General features: G+C 39.3%; 1 protein-coding gene and 1 pseudogene across 32 annotated transcripts in view; one reads left to right on the top strand and one right to left on the bottom strand.

Annotated features, from left to right (window-relative positions):
• Positions 1-17,035, bottom strand: part of NRXN3 (neurexin 3) — a 1,519,061-nt gene that overhangs the window by 179,178 nt on the left and 1,322,848 nt on the right. The gene's annotated exons all lie outside the window — the stretch shown is intronic.
• Positions 10,850-11,656, top strand: LOC308497502 (ribosome biogenesis protein NSA2 homolog; annotated as a pseudogene). The gene has a single exon. The product of its transcript is annotated as a ribosome biogenesis protein NSA2 homolog (transcript).

The raw sequence follows: 17,035 nt of genomic DNA, 5'->3' as shown, positions 1-17,035 counted from the left end.
TTATGGAAACTTGCATAATTTAAGGCTAGCTATGAATTTTCTTTTTTTCAGTTTTTGACCAATAGTTTATGTGTAAGCATTCAGAATAACTCAAATATGAGTGGGAAGGTCAAATGGGAAGGGAGCCTGTACCTGTTCTTTCGACTATTACCTGGTAAATAGAGTGCGCTTCTAATAAGCTAAGACAAAAACATATAAAAATTCAGCCAATTTAGGCATCAACTAATCTATCTCAGATTCCAAGAAGAGTGGTGTAGATACTAAAATCAATTCAACAGAATGCTGTTTGAAGGTGAGCAGCTGCAGATACAGGGAAATAAATTAGAGGCTTCCGGCAAAAAATGATGGTAGCTAGGAATAGTCTTGTAATGGAGGAGATGGAGCGAAGTTGTAAAGTTATTAAAATTGTAATGATATGACATTTCTTTCTGAAAATTTATTTAGTTCTGTGGAATGAATCATGCACATGTTAAAGGCTCAGGACTCTAAAAGCCAGCACACGTCACTCCGATGCCAGGACTGCAGTTTATTACATTAGATGGAATGAGAAAAGAGAATAGCATCGCAACCCAAGGAGTAACTCAGTCTCCAGGGCTCCAGTGTATCTGTAAGACACTCGAGTCCCTTGAGTGATAAATGGTGATTAACTAGGCTCTCTTGGTTTACCTGAGAGGAGATTCTACCGTGCCATCATCTTGGGACGAGCACACTGAAATAGGGGTTCATTTTTCCTTTCCTAGTTATCGTAAACAAAATGGCCAGCAGACTCTAATATATCAGCAGTCTGTCTGCACACAGGGATGCTGATGTGTGTGCCCTGGAGAGAGTGTGCGGCTAGGTATTTTATCCACGTGATAGTGCATGGTCCTCCTCTTTGTCTACTCTCACTACTATACCATTCTCTCTTGGATCATATCGGTATTTCTAATTCAAAAGAGTGATTCTGCCCCAACCACCATAATAAAAGAAACAGAGGGAGAAAAAAGAAAAACCTTAGATTTAATCCACTGCAGCACATCAGGAGAAGCAGCCCCGCTAGCTTCTGTGTCAGTGTCAAAGCCACTATAGGGGACAGTAATCTGGACACCTGAGCAGAAGTGTGAAAAGAAGAACGCTTTCCCTGGGCCCCGGGTGAGTTTAGTGACAATAACCCAAATGGGAAACTTGAAAACATGTCACAAGGAGCTGATTCATGCCTTTGGAAAGGCATCCAACGTACCAGCACTGAGAACGATTTCACAGCCTCCTGCTCTTTTGATAGAACAATTAGAGAGTACATCTTATTTTACTTGAATTCATTATCCCCACCGAATTGTAAAGTAAGTTTCAGCAAAATGGGGGAAACACCCTGAGGAAACAGGAAGCCATCACTCCTCTGTGACATGGCGTACACTGAGCCATCGGGAGCCAGTCACAGCTTTGGATACACAAATTATCCATGGTGTTTATAATAAATCCACATACAATATGAAGACATACTTATGTTATGGCATTTAAAGGGCACAAACATTCTTTCTTTTCCCTCTTTTTTATGGGTACACAACAATTTTATTCATTGATATAAAGATGCTAAAAGACTTCATCCAAAAGCCTAAGGAATACAATGTTAGAGAAAGAGATCTGTATGTGTGTGTGTGTGTTTGTGTGTGTGATCCCATGTAAGTATGTACATGTGTGTCTGTGTTTGAAAAAGACCTTGGAACTTAAACACTCAAAAGCTAGTTTCTATGACCCTCTTCTCTGCTTTTTTAGTAAAATAAGAATGGCTCAGGAGACTCTAGGCCCCTCGGTGTTCATGGAAGGGCATCTGTAGTCAAGATCTAATCCAGCCCTTGGGTTATCCCTGGACAGTCAGCAGAGTCTTTGAGGCTTCACTTTCCCAGAAGGTTCTCTCAGGAATGTAAATCCATCACAGACCTGACTAGAACAAACTATAGATTCCAGAGTGAATCAAACATCAGGATGATCTAGAGTCAACAAGAGCTCCAGGGAATGCAACTTGTTGGTCATTAGGGAATCACTGAACAGGAATGACCCAAAGACAGAACAGATATCCTAGGCCTGGCTCAGCCCAAAGCTGCATGAGGTTCCTTTTCCTATGTCAAGAAGAGACTTCCTTCTGCCAGGTAGTCCAGCGTCACTAGCCAGGGTGCACAGGTATATAGAACTGAATACAATTCTACACAAACTATCTTTGATTAGCTGCATCTCGCCTCCAGCTTTCTCACGACCTCTCCAGTATCTATTCAACAAGAAAATCAATTGTTTGCGTTGATTCATTTCAATTTTCTTTAATGAAATGATTCTTTTCCCAATTAGACCATGAACACAATGAGGGCAAAGAATGCATTTTTATTTTCTATGTCTTTCTTCATATAGGGGGTTCAATAAATGTTCATCTGAGCCCCTGACACAGTGGTGAAAAGTGTCTTTGTATTTGTCACCAAGCCACACTTTGGTGCAGAGTATAACCTGTCCATCCATGTTTCATTTACTGCTTTTCAATTTTTTCCATGATTTTTTTTTTTGGGGGGGGGGAGAATGCTTTTGAAAATGTAGATGATGATGACATCACAGGTGACCGTGGCCATTCATGTATTTCACATAGTCTACTGAGCAGTCGTCAGGATATATAACAAGTCCTGTGGCCCAAGGAGAACTGTCCCATAGACTTGGAGGTGAGAGGCTCAATCTTTTATCATAAAGGCCGCCAACCCACCAGCTTCTTTATTTGGACTAGATTCACTCCGAGGTCCTGGAGGTGGATACCCCTTCACATTACCAGTTCCTTGAACCACTTAGTTCCCAGTAAACACCGTTTGAACCCTTGAAGTATCCAAGATGCCAGACTTCCAGAGAAACTCAGTTTCATTTTCCTGCCTTCTCCTATACTCCTCAGTGCAGTGAGTGACTGCTGCTCAGTAACGTTCGAGCCCTACCCTGCGGGAGGCCATCCCCGCTTCATAGTCTTGTAGGACCACCTCTGAGTAAGCTGTACTAATAATGACCATCCATTTTCAATTTTCACTAGACTTGCCAAATTGAGGGTCTTGATACATGGTTATATTCTTAAAACAATGCCTTTATTTCTCTAAATCAATGTTGTATAAGTCAGAGTCAAGTCTTAGAAGTTTCACAAACCAATATCTACTGATCACACACTCTGCACAGGGCACTTTGTGGGGTCCATGAGAAGTTAGAAAAATATATTCAGCATCATTCAGTGTTCAAGAGTATAAACTCCACTTTGGTATTGTGAGAAGGCCAATAGCCCTTTGAGTCAGAAGGAGTCAGAAGACTTGGCTATAAGTTCTACTTGTTCACTGAGTGGAGGTCCTGAGACAAATAGTCTGGGCATAGCTTCCTCATCTGTAGGACACGGATGGCATCACTGAGCTTGGTGGGTGATGATGAACTTGAAAAAAAAGATATTTGTGACAACAATTTGAAAAAATATGGGGCCCTGAAAAACTCTCATAACAAAAATAAATTAAGATAAAAGACAAAGAGAAACACGCACACAGTTGCCTAAATTAAGAAGACATAAAGAACATTTCCATTTATTATTTCCCAATAAACATCCCCAGTCAGTCCTTGACAAATTGCCCAAGTGACTGGAAGCAGAGGATTCATCGTGTGCCCTTCAGGACAGAAAATGCCTGATTTGGGAGGGGTCAGGCCAATGATGGAAAAAAGTGCATTTAAATAAGATCTATTTTAGGTAGATGAAGATATGGAGGTAAGGAGGAATGGGGGAAGTTTAGAAGGTTGAAACTGTTGGAATGAAAATAAAATTCAGTGAAAGAGAAAAAGAGGTAATACTTGGTATTAAAAAAAAATAGATTATCAACCTGCTGGTCTGCTTTCTACAAGTTCACTAATTTTGTCAAGACAAAAACCTTTGCACGTTAAGGTAGACTCTCAGAGTTCAACATGTACAAACAAAGAGAAAGCATTTTCTAAGGATCATAAACAAGTTAAATCTTAAAGAAGATTTTCTCTTTTGCCCAAAGGACCCTCTCCATATCCCCTGGCACATGCTTCCTTGATAATGGCCCAATTACGTTTCTGGGGTTTAGAAAACTATAGATTCAAAATAAATAGAAATAAAATCCTTTATTTCCCAAGTGTACTCCGTGGCTAACTGCCCTGCTTTCTGTGGTAGGCACTCTCTCTCTTCCAGCAGGAAAAATGCTTTAACTGTTTAGAAAGGCAATGATTTCTGCGCACTTATATGTAACCTTGGTCCAGAGGTCCAGAGTCCATTAGGGAAAATATCATCCAAGAGATGCGAGAACAGCCATGTTTCAGCCTTGTGAGCCTACTTTACTGTTGCTACCTAGTCACACACATGCCCAGTGATACCTGTGAGTCATTTAAGGTAGTGTTTATGGTCAGAAGAAAGAAAAAACTTAAAGAAGAGAAAATGAAGTAATAGTGATACAGATGAGGAATTCGATGAGTGTAACTAAATCTATCCACCAAGCCTCATCTGAAATACAGAAAAAAAAAATTCCTCAAACTCTCAAACACAGAAATATTTCTTGCTACTCTACTTTGTACTGATTTCAAGAAACTTTCTGCAGGCAAATACCTAAAGGCAAACACCTTAGAAAGCTATCTACAAGCAGCGATACCTTCCTTAATCAGACTGTTGGATGCATTTCTGATTAAATGGCCAAATGATGACTGCTGATGAGCCATACCACCTTTGCTCACCAGACAACCAGGTCGATCCAGGGAATACCTGATTTGGGAGGGGTCATGCCAATGGTGGAAAAAAGTGCTCAGGGGCATCTAAACAAGTGCTCAGGGCATCTAAAACCCAAGGGTCATGGCACACACATCTCATCTCCCTGCTGGTGAAGGAGAGAGAGGACTGGGAGTCCTGCGCCTACCCCCAGAGTGGTACAGTACACAAATGTACTAGATCTGGGGGACACACTTCTTGGAAGGGTAGTGGAAACTGTTCTGGGTTTGATATTTGTCTGTTGATGATTTTCCCCCAGTAGTTCTTATTAATTGCATTGCATAATGCAGAAGTTATAAATTCAGAATGTACAGCTAGCTATACCAGGCCCTCAGCCGCATATAATTTTTATTTTTTAAAGGGGTGCAACTCAGTATTTTTTTTAAATGTGGATTCGTTTTCAGCATTTAAAAATCAGAGAGGCTCTCATGAATAGTTAGATTGATTAAGTTCTTTTGAAAATGGTAAGATTTAGCAACACTGCCATAACATTTCAAAAACACAAAGGTCAGGGTTGGCTGGGGAAAAAGGCACAGGTTCTCCAGTTCACGACCATCTCCACCACTCCCTGTCGTCTGTCAGATGCAAAGGCTGAGGGTTCGTTGCCATTTATCATGTTTTCCTTGCTACTTTCTTTCTTTCTTTTTTTCTTTTTTTGTATAGTAGGATAAAGAGAAAAGAGAAATAGTTTTATCACCATATGACTCGCACGTTCTCTGAACAGCAACAAAAGCTAGATCAAGAGGACTATCGGATTCAAGAAAAATAAAGAAAAAACACAATGTTTTCTTATACCCCATTCCATTTTAATCACTTGTGTCATCAGCCTGCCTCTTGCAGACATTTCTGTCTTTTAACCTCCAGTGTACTCTACCCGTCACAGGCTTCCGAGTAAGACAGGTCTGGTTTTGGTCTTTAACTCTATCATTTACTATGTGTTCTTGACCCAATTGGTTAAACTCTCTGAGCCTCAATTTTATCATGTTTCATGTTGGGAAAATATTACCTACCACAAAAGCTTGTTAGGAGGATAAAACAAAATATATAGGCACCTAGCACATAACAGAAAATGTTCAAGGAATTTTAGATCCCTTCCCCTTTGAAGGATTGGGATGAATTAAGTGGACTCGATAATAAAATCACGTATGCATCTTCAGTGCCTGCCAAATTGTAATGACCCAACTGCTGCTTCAGAAAGACGGCTCAGCTCAAGGCTTTAATGTACTTTTCATGGACTGAAGCTCAACAAAAAAATCTATCACTGTTAGGCTGCCTCCTACGAAGGTCCGAAGGTCCAATTTAAACAAAACAGACTTCCTTCTGAACACTGAAGTGTGGTAGCTACCTTCACCTTAACTCAGAAACACACTAATAGGAATTGTACATTTAGCCAGTAAACAATCATATAAATAAATGCCGGCAAAGATCACGATAACAAAATGTATTATTGACAGTTACATAAGAGCAGACCATTCTGTATAGAAAAGGACATATACATTTTATGCAAGCACACTTTTAGTTCTGTGAGCTCATATATATCTATATGGCTATAATCATCAAGAAAAAAATTAATGTAGGCCACTGCTCTAGAACTACCATTTAATTTTGAGCAGACCATGATATTGAAAAAAAAAATTATTTTAGTTATATAACACACTTGCCAAATAAATAAAAAATGTTCATTGCAATCTAACAGCTAGAAAAACAGAATTGCTACTCTACCATGTTGAGGTTTAAGTGGGCAATAAATCAGCACTCTCCATTTGGAATTCCAAGCCCAATTGAGCAACAGACACAGGCTAAAGGACCAGCAAACTTTATAGCTTGTGGAGCTGAACTGGGGAATAGGTCTGGGACCAGATGTGGACCTGGCCACACATCAGGTTTCCTACTGATATTTCTAGTCATGTTACTTTCTGCTAGGCCTCTTGCAAAGATGAAACTAGCCTGGGGGTGCCTAGTGCAGGCAGATGAACCATCTAAACAGGACAAAGAAAGGAAAGGGATCTCATCAGACATGTGCAGACCCTCTATCCAATTCCACCAACAAGATAAGGGATGAGAAGGCACAAGGCGTATCACCCAAATATTTTCTTTCCAGGGAATAGTAGTTACTTCATAGTATAGTACAGATGGGGGAACCATCCTTTTCTAACATACTAGAAGTCCAAATTAACCATCTCCAGGCAACTCTACCAATAGAGATGGACCCTTCAGAGGAGCTGGAGAGCCAATCCTCAGGCATCTAAAGAGGACTTATTTGGATTTCGGTATACATTTGGGAATTTTGAAACGTTCATTTTATGGCCATGGTGAAGCTACTTCTTATTAACCAGTTTAACAACTATCACTGCTTCTGCTGATTGCTGAAATTCTTAGCAATATACAGCTGTTGGATCCAGATGCCTTGGAGTTTTGGACATTGGATTTGCAGAAAAAATATTAGAGAGAGGAATGTTAAATTTGGCTTATGAGCAAAGTAATTACAATCCTAATTGGTACAATTTTCAGCAGGCCTGTGGAACTTTCATGTCATGAACTTCTGCCTCCTTCCTAAGGGGCCCGGAGATCTCTTTTGCTGTCATTTACATCAGGGCACCAGCCCCGACTTTTTACACAGCCCAACTATGCTGTCAGCCCAAAGTTCCAAGGGATGCATATAATCACCATATTTACTGTGATGGCCTAGAAAATAATGATACCCACCGCCTCTAATGAAACTAAAGTATACGTCTCATATTGGAGTTGCTACTTGTTCAGGCAGAGTTGCCTGTCAGCTGTCTCTGGCCAAGTGATACAACCTGCAATTTAGTTAACAAACTGAGACATCAGAGAAATCAGTGCTTTTAACAGCCTTCCTTGACTCGCTTGGGTTTTTTCTGCCTGTCTTACATATCACAAGTCTCCAGCAAAGTGGCACTGGTGAGAGGAGGTCCCAGTGGCATTTAAAAGAAAGAAACAAAAAAAGAAAAAAGAAAAAAAAAAAAAACAACCACCAAACAAACAAACACAAAACGCCAGGAGTTTGCTGAATTCTAAAGTAGAATTTGCACTAGATGTACAAAATCCAGCAAACCCATTTCTTGGAGCCAGTAATTCTCAGGTTGCAAACTAGGCAAATTTCAAGCTGTTCCACCTGGTATCCCAGATCCTCCAGTATCAAGAACCAACCTTTGTTTCCAGTATTCTTACCAAACATTCTGAACTTCTGCCCTGTCCAGAATCACTGAATAGTCTAGCCATTCATTCAGCAAGTATGTATTGAGCACCTACAGGATACTGTGTTAGGCATTCATTCCAAAATGAACAGAATCGTCTCTACCTTTCAAATACTCCTTGTGTTGATGCTCAGTCCCAAGGATGAAATGGGTGGTGGCAATCATTAAGAACAATGGAAATTGGAATGCATTCCAAGGGCCTGTTATAAGTAAGGAAAGAATACGGGGAACCCACCTTAGGCTTCCTGGGAATCACCTGATAGGATAATCTGTAGGTTTTCACCATAATTCTAACGGATATTTCATCATCTATTTAAGGACAACAAAAGATATGGAAGAAGGAGAACTGGCTTTAAATTAGAATGGTTTGAAAAGGCTTTATAGAGGAAATAGGATTTAAATTTAATCCTGAATCCAGTATTGTGGACAGAATGTGGATGGTTCCATTTGGATTCTGTCATGTCAACAGAACCATAGAGATGCAAGATCTCTACACTTGGATTTTGAATGCAGGAAGCATGAGTTTAACCCTGGACTGTTTCATATGAGTCATGTAACATATGAAGATTTGGCCTGAGTATTAGCTTTCTTATAAAAATGGCAGCAAAAATACTTAGCCTTTGTACTGCAGAGAGTAATTATGAGAACCAACTAAGATAATATATGTAAAAGTTCCCGGTAAATTGTAATGCACAATACACATATCAGAAGATCATTAAGTGTTCTACATTAATTGTTGATCTGATTTGAAATGTACATGGCTCTTTCTTTTTCTAGCTTTTACCTTGATAATTTTTAAAAGGCTGTCTTCACCCTCTTGAAAACCTTCAATGGAAGCTGGAAAAGCTTCACTTCATACCTACCTATTTCCTTTATCAAAGAAAATCAAAGTGCTCCTTAGAAATCTCTTGGAGGGAAGTAAGTAAGGGGACACATATTTTGTACAGTTGTATATGAATCTCAGTTTTACAAATGAAAAAGCACAATATAAACTTCCCTCAGTCACATAGTAAGTCAAAAGTAGAACCAAAAAGATCCAGGCATCTTTTTATCTAGTTCTCTGCTCTTCCCATCACATGTATCCATAAACCGTGCTCTCTCAGGAGACTTCTACATCCAGATCTGGCTTTCCAGCTCTGAAATAAGTAATACTTTATTTATTTAAAAATGTTATCCCCTGTTTCTTCATCTAAACAACAAAAACAAAAAATCTGCCAAACTTGATCTTTAAGGAGAAAAAAATGGAGTAACACATATGCAATACTTATGAAAGAGACTTAGTCTAGTATCTGTAACATACCAGATTAAAAAAATAAAAGCTATTTTCTTTCATTTAACAGGGGGAGTATTTGGTTTACATAGATCTCAATAGTGACTGTACTAACATACAGGGAGTTGAGTGTGATTTTGAAAAATACTTAGATTGATAATTATTAATGCATCTCAGAATTAATTATTTTATCAATCCATAAGCATTTATTGAGCACATACTACATGCAAAGAATTGTGCAAGATTCTAAAGATATAAAGATGGATAGAACATAGTGCAGACTTTCAACGGTTTTACAATTGAGTAGATGAGATAAGACATGAGAAAACAAGCTGTTAAAAATACATAAAGTGGTCAAGACAATAACATAGACAAACAAAATTCAACAGGATTTCAATAGAAATGATTATTTAGCTAGAGAGAGCAAGGGAGGCTTCATGAAAGAGGTGACTAATAGGCTAGGTTTTGAAGGACATCTAAGATTTCAACAAATGAAAGGAGTGAAAATGAAATTGATGCAATAGCATTTTAAGCAATGGGACTAGGCTGGCCAAGTGCAAAGATTAAGAGAAACATGAAGTCTGATCAGTGGATGAGTTTGGCTAGAGCATAGTGTATATATATATATACACTATGAGAAATTGATTTTGCTGAATAAAAAGGTAAGTTGAGGCCAAAGTATGCTAGGCTTTGAATGTTGTTTGAATTAAGGAATATAAACTCTCTTCAAGTCAGTATGGGGAAGCCCTTCAGTTAGATCACCAAAAAAAAAAAAAAAAAAAAAAAAAAAGTCAGATATATTTGAGCATGTTGTGAGCAGATGGGGAAGAGGTAGAGGAGGGGAAATATAATAGATAAAATAGGGATGAGGTAACAGATGGCATGAAATCCCAGAAGAGACAAAAGGGCAGGAGGCCAGGGACACAGGTAAACTCAATTGTGGAAAGGGTGCTAGCCAATTTTTCCACTGAGACAGAAAGGAAGGAACAATAATAGCAGCAGCTGCACCATGATACGGTGAGATCATCCTAGCTTGATGGATGTAAAAAAAAAAAAAAAAAAAAATCTATACAATCACTTGTTAGAGACATAGTAGAGGGGATTTTTCAGTTGAGTTGGGACCTAAACTGGGATCTTTATGGTCCTCTGTAAATCTGTGACAGGAGATGTTCTGTCATATGGTCCTGTCAATATGGTCCTCCTTTTCAAAATGGAGAAAGATATGCATTTACACAAGTAACAGACCAGTAAGCTTATTTTGAAGTGGAATCATAAAACGGTAGGTAAAATTGGTTCACATAGGGATTTTGTTCAACTGGAAAAGTCTTCTAGGTGAAGGGTGAACGTTTCTGTTCATAAAAACAGCCTTGCACCCAACTTCTGATCTAAATATTTACTACCTGCTAGGCCTTTGTCAACATTTGACTTTGTGATCTCTGGGCTTTAGAAACTAAGAGGAGATGCAATGAGTGAGCACACCTTCATTAAGAATAGCCACAACAGCTTTCCTGTTGCCAGTTGCACGAGTCAGCTTGCGAGTTTCTAAGACCCGAAAGTTGAGAGCTTCTTGGCGCCCCAGGGATGGTGCCTGTTGTCTAGGCGGTGGTAACTATGCCACAAAACAAACATATTGAGTTACACCATAAGCACTATGGATATTGTTTGGATTACCATGAGAAAAAGATAAAGAAGGAAGAAGGTCAAGAGGCTCCTGAACGTTCAAAGAAGGTAAAAAAGATGATTGGTCTCAAAGATAAACAGCTTCACGCTGAGAAAATACAGATGAAAAAGACTATCATGATGCAGGAAAAGAGAAACATCAAACAAAAGAATGATGGAAAGACTCTACCAGGAGCAGTACTTGCATATCTACTGGACAGAAAGGGACAGTCCTGAGTTAAAGTCCTTCCCAATATGATTAAGCAAAAAGAAAAAGTGGGAAAATGGGAAGTCCCTCTGCCCAAAGTTCATACCCAGGGCGAAACAGAGGTATTAAAAGTTATTCGAACAAGAAAGAGAAAGAAGAAAGCGTGGAAGAGGACGGTTACTAAAGTTTGCTTTGTGGGAGATGGCTTTTCTTGAAAACCTCCTAAATTCATTAGGCCAATGGGCTTACGTTTCAAGAAGGCACATGTAACACATAGTGCACTGAAAGCCACCTTTTGCCTGCCAATCCTTGGTGTAGAAAAGAATCCTTCATCCCCACTTTATACAACTTTGGGTGTTATTACCAAAGGTATGGTCATTGAGGTGAACGTGAGTGTTTTGGGCCTTGTGACACAAGAAGGCAAAGTTATTTGGGGAAAACATGTCCAGGTTACCAACAATCCTGAAAATGATGGATGCAGTCTTACTGGTTTACATGTGGTAAACTGGTTTGACAGCAGTTTCATACAAGTAACTCATTATAATTATTGAAGACTAGGCACTAATCAAGAAAACCGCCTTTACTGTGATGTTTCTGAATACTACTACCAAACAGCTTACATGTCTGCAGTCAAGAGAAATACTTATTCTATTGTAAGAAAACATTAAAATATTAAAATGGCCCAGTTTTACCAAAAACAAAAAAGAACAGTCACAACAAACTAATTTCATTTTTTTTAAAAAAAAATATATTTACCAAAAGGGAAGCTGAGGAGAATGATGTGAACATAGTATAAAAATCACAACAAAGCATCAGACAAGGTATTTAGCACTATCTCTGTGATCACAATGGAGAAAAATGGGGAATGCTTATACTTTACAAGGATTTATTGATGGCCCACTGAACAGATGGCCAGATCTTTCAGGGTGAATCTCAGGATTAAGTCCTTAACAGCTACCTACCATGTCAATATCTATACCAGTGACTTGGATGAAGAAAGAGAGGCCATGGTCCCAAGTTCATACCTTCCCCATATATGGGAGGGATATAATGAATGCCAGCATGCAAATGCTACAGAGAATTGAGAAAACAGAGAATAAAACAAGATAAAAGTTAACAAAAATAAATTGAGTCATTTATATAAAATAAACAATTGCAGGAGCGGCCGGATGGCTCCGTTGGTTAGAGCATGAGCTCTTAACAACAAGGTTGCCGGTTCAGTTTCCCACTCGGGATGGTGGGCTATGCCCCCTGCAACTAAGATTGAAAACAGCCACTGGACTTGGAGCTGAGCTGTGCCCTCTACAATTAGGTTGAAGGACGACAACTTGGAGCTGATAGGCCCTGAAAAAATACACTGTTCCCCAATAAAAACAAAAAAAATAAACAATTGCATAGGTATAAGACCGGGATGATTCCGTCAAAATGGAGTTCAGGAGGAAGAGATGAGGTGGTGAATGACCATGAGCGCAGTATGACCTAGAAGTGGGACAGAATCTCTATTTTAAAAAACACCAAAACTTTTACATAAACTCTTTAGGCATGGATAGAAGAGTGTTGCTATTGGAGACAGCAGAGCTCTCCCTGTGCTCAACAGGAGTCAGGCAAAGGCCAGAGCATCCTGTTCTCTAATAAATACTCCACCAATAGCGTCACCCATAGGCTTTAATGACAGTCCATAGGAGCATGACAAGAACGGTGAAATTTCGGTAAATGCTTTCACGTCATTTGAGGAAGGATTATGAAAACTAGAAAAGCCATGACTTTGGGAGGGAAATGTACTAGCTGTCATCATGAACTATCTCATGAAGAAAGGAGTGTATATTCACCTTCGTTTCTGAATGCAGACTTCTGAGGAGTGGGAAGAATGTATAGCGAGACAGCTTGAATAAAAAGTAAGATTTCTTTTCCACCCTTAGAATGCTCCTACAATAAAGTAGGCTGCCTTGGAAAATCATGGGTGAGCTACTGGAAGAAGTCTCTAGCAGCCCCTGAAAATGCATCTGTCGGGACTGCTGCAGAAAGAATTCCTGCATTTGGAGAGAGGTTAAACTAGTTGACTTCTAATATCCTACCCATCTGGAAGAGTCTAAACTTGGTTATCAAGTGTGACCAAGGAGGTAATTAGGGTTGGTCATGTGGTAAATTGGATTATTGTCCCATTTCTTTACTCTATGGAATACTGTGTAACTTTACAGTGTCTTTCCACTGTGGGAAGAAAGTACTTTCCCATCTCATGACTATGGCTTTTCACCGTGACCTGTCTGGCCAATAGAATGGAAGTGAATGTGATATAAGCAGAGGCTTTAAACACGCTTCTATAGTTTGGGTTGCCCTTTTGTGCTCTAGGATGTACCATGAAAAGAATGTGCCCCGGGTAGCCACTGACCCTTCAGCCTGAGCCCCAGAATAAACACACATAGAGCAGACCTGTACCTAATTTCAGCTTGGAGCTGAAATAGCCCACCTGCGGCCTATAAAAAGTGCTACCATGCTGAGCTCAGCTGAGATAAGACAAACTTTAGTCAACCTGCGGCCCTGTGAATTTGGGAATAAATACTAGATTTTCTAAGCCACTAAATTTTGATGTGGTTTATTATGCAGCATTATTAATTAAGCAATGATGAATATACTCAGCTTCAGGAAACAAAAGGCTACAAAAACTTTCTGATTGGTACAGATTTTGAAGTCATGACCCAAATGCAAGGAAATGACCATACACATTTTTTATTCCATATATGTTAAAGAAGAAAGTGTCCAGTTGTATCCCTGCTTTGTATGTAATTTAAATCTTTGAATTTGCAAAATTTTGGCATAATTCATTCTAAACAGCCACAAATAATATAGAAGGAAAGTTAGCTGACTTGTTGTTCAGCTTTTCTTAGCTACTAGTAAAACCAATTCTCTTATCTTAAAGCCTATGGTAGTGTCTCCTGGATATGCCATGGGCTTAGAAGATTTCTTTCTATTTGTGACCATCAGTCTATTTTGCTACTGGTAAATCAGTGGTCAGAATTATTCCTTTTTCCTCTACATCATGATAATGTAATTGTACTCTGACTCTCTTAAAAATGGATAGACTATGTCAAATGGAACATAAATCACCAAGAAGCTTCCCATGTTTGAACTGAAGCCAACCTTGAGCTTTTAAAGAGTGTATATTTTTCATGAAATTCAATTTTCCAACAAGGCCACAACTCGTTTTGTTTATAGGAGTTAAAATATATGGAGGTACTTTTGGTACTACATTAAGGACTTTGCAAAAACCCTATTGGTAATCAATATAAAAAGAGAAAATTCAAATTTTTAAAACTTAAGCAAAAGAAGCAGGTGTACCAAAATTACGAGCAACACAAGGTTTGCCCATTATTCAATTGTGTTTGTTAGTAATTGTCAAGTAGTGTGGAAATTAGGAACGGGAAGAGTACTCATTGCTAATGTGGGAAAGGACATTAATTCCCAATACAGATATGCATGTTCTTTGCCTGAATTTAAAAGAAAGCATCAAAAATATATATCATAAATTTGCTGAAGATAGCCATATAGAGGCATCCTTATTCACTTAAAATCACATACAAGCAGCGCTTCACAACAATTTGCCGAATGCTTCCATATCTTTAAAAGCAAAGAATTCCACCCCATAGCTGCAAATATTGCCAGTTACTTCAAAATCCAAGGAAAAATCAATTCCCTGCTTTATAAAATTAATTTGGACTCCTTGGCATATGTAAATTCTCCCTCTGCTTCTTCTCATTCCATCTATTGGACAAATGATTGCTCTTTGCTTTCTACTTCAAAGCATTATACTGTGGGCACAACAAAATGAATAACCTCAGCAATATCCCTGTATAGATGACCGTGGCACTCGAAATGCCCAATTGCTGCTTTTACTAAAACCATTCCTCAGGAAATCTCGGAAGCACCTGACTCATTCATCTTTCCCTGAGAAGGAGAGGAGGGAGGGAGAAGGATTTATTATCTGAAATGGAAGCCAAAAGGTAGCAGCCTCTATTCAAGGTCATATCCAAAAGCACAACACCCAATTCTCTGGCTACAATGGCACTTTCCTTAGCTACCAATAACAAAAAAAGAAAAAAAAGAAAAAAGATTTCATGACTTCAGCTATTTCAGGTTACCTAAACTGTTCCTAGAAGAAAGCAACTTTGCAATTTGGTGCATGAGGTTGGTCCTCAATTTGTTTCTCCTCCAAATGCAGAAGTAACTTCATACCCCACTGGAGACTGTCATTCCTATCTCTGTTCTTTCCTTGTCTGCGTTTCAACCCTTCACACCTTTACTGAATGCACCAATCATGCCAAAATCTTAATGACCGTTAAAAATTTTAATTACGATATAAACTACTTTGTGAAATAACGAAATCCAATGAGGACTCCACCATGATTATTCAAAAAGATCTCTCTTCCCAAAAAGTCATAATTCCTAACCTGTCCAACGTCTCTTTAAATTTTTTCTTGATACAATATCTATAAGTACTTAAAATGCATTTTTGTTCACTGTTATCCCTTTGGGTGTGTGCACATATATCTCTGGGTGGGAGGTCAGGTGGTGGGGGAGGGAAAGAGAATGCAAATGGGGTAGTATGTATGTGAAAAGGCCCGTGACATAGAACCACATTACAGATGGAAGGGTGAGCTACCACCTTGGTTATGCCTCCCCTGGCAATTCAGTTCTGTCCGAATCACTCTCGATTAATACACCAGGCAGAGACATTTCACATTTCCTCCTTAAGATCATTCTGACAGCTCACCAGCTGTTCCATGCTATTTTTTGCCATGATGGCATGGGCAAGCCACAGTGCCTTCTCTGCTCCTCTGCCAACAGCAGTGCTGCCTGCTGTTCAATGCTCCAAGTCTGTTCCCCGACTCAAGCTCTACCACCTTGTCCATTTCCCTCTCACCTTGCACAGCAGTGATTTTAAGAGTCATCATTATGTGGTCCCTTGAGGAAACCTAGATGGTGGTGGTGACGAGATAACTGTATGGAAAATACAGTTAGGTGTACAAGGGTGTGTTCATTCTAAGATTGATGATTAAAAATACAAATATCTATATATTGCAAATATCTATATTTTTAATCATTTTCAATATTTGCAAAGAGTGCCACACAGCAGAAAGAATGTGGGTACTGAGTTGCACAGACCTAGAGTTTCAATTCCTGTCTTTCTCTTTTCTAGCTAGATACCTCTCTGAGTGTCAGTTTCCCCATCTGTAAATGGGCTTTTGTTTCATCTGAAACAAAATCAGGAGACTTGAACAAGACCACAAAATACGTAAGAGAAAAGAAAACTTGAATCTGAATTTCATAAATCCTATTTCAAATGTTTCCTCTATTTAGAGAGCCCCTCAGTGAGGTAAAAGAAAAGGAGAGTAAAATAGCATGGGCTTGATTTACGCACAAGTCTCACAGCATGGTTATCTTTTTTTCAGGCTAATTGCATGTTAGAAGCCACTGTCTAGAAAGGAGACAGGTGAGAGACATTTGTCCAGAGGCACATGCACTCATAATACAAGACAGGGCATGTGACATGGATATAAGAATGAAAAACAAGCACTGCGGCATGGGTGTGTATACGACAGAAGTACAGAAGTCGATTTTCTATGTGCTTCATCAGTCCATTAAAGCATCAGAATTACAACAAAATCATGTTCATAATTTGCCTCTTGGGTCAGGGGTTCCAAACCGACATGGACGAGCTGATAAATCTCAGCCTTACTTTCTTGACCTCCCACTGTTTGCTGCCAGCCCCAGGATCCTTTTCTCTGGAAATGTCCCGGACTGCACAATGACTGGCCATGCTTTCGGTAGGATTCCCTATGGCCACACGCTAGGTGACTGTACGCTCAGCCTTCGCTCATCTTTGCTGCCCTGCCTCCACTGTAGCTCCCACTGCTCTGAGGTTTCAGGGAAGT

This window comes from Rhinolophus hipposideros (assembly GCF_964194185.1).
Source record: "Rhinolophus hipposideros genome assembly, chromosome: 5".
NCBI lineage: Eukaryota > Metazoa > Chordata > Mammalia > Chiroptera > Rhinolophidae > Rhinolophus > Rhinolophus hipposideros.
Note: the sequence above shows the minus strand (reverse complement) of the source record. Positions and strands in the feature narration are given on the sequence as shown.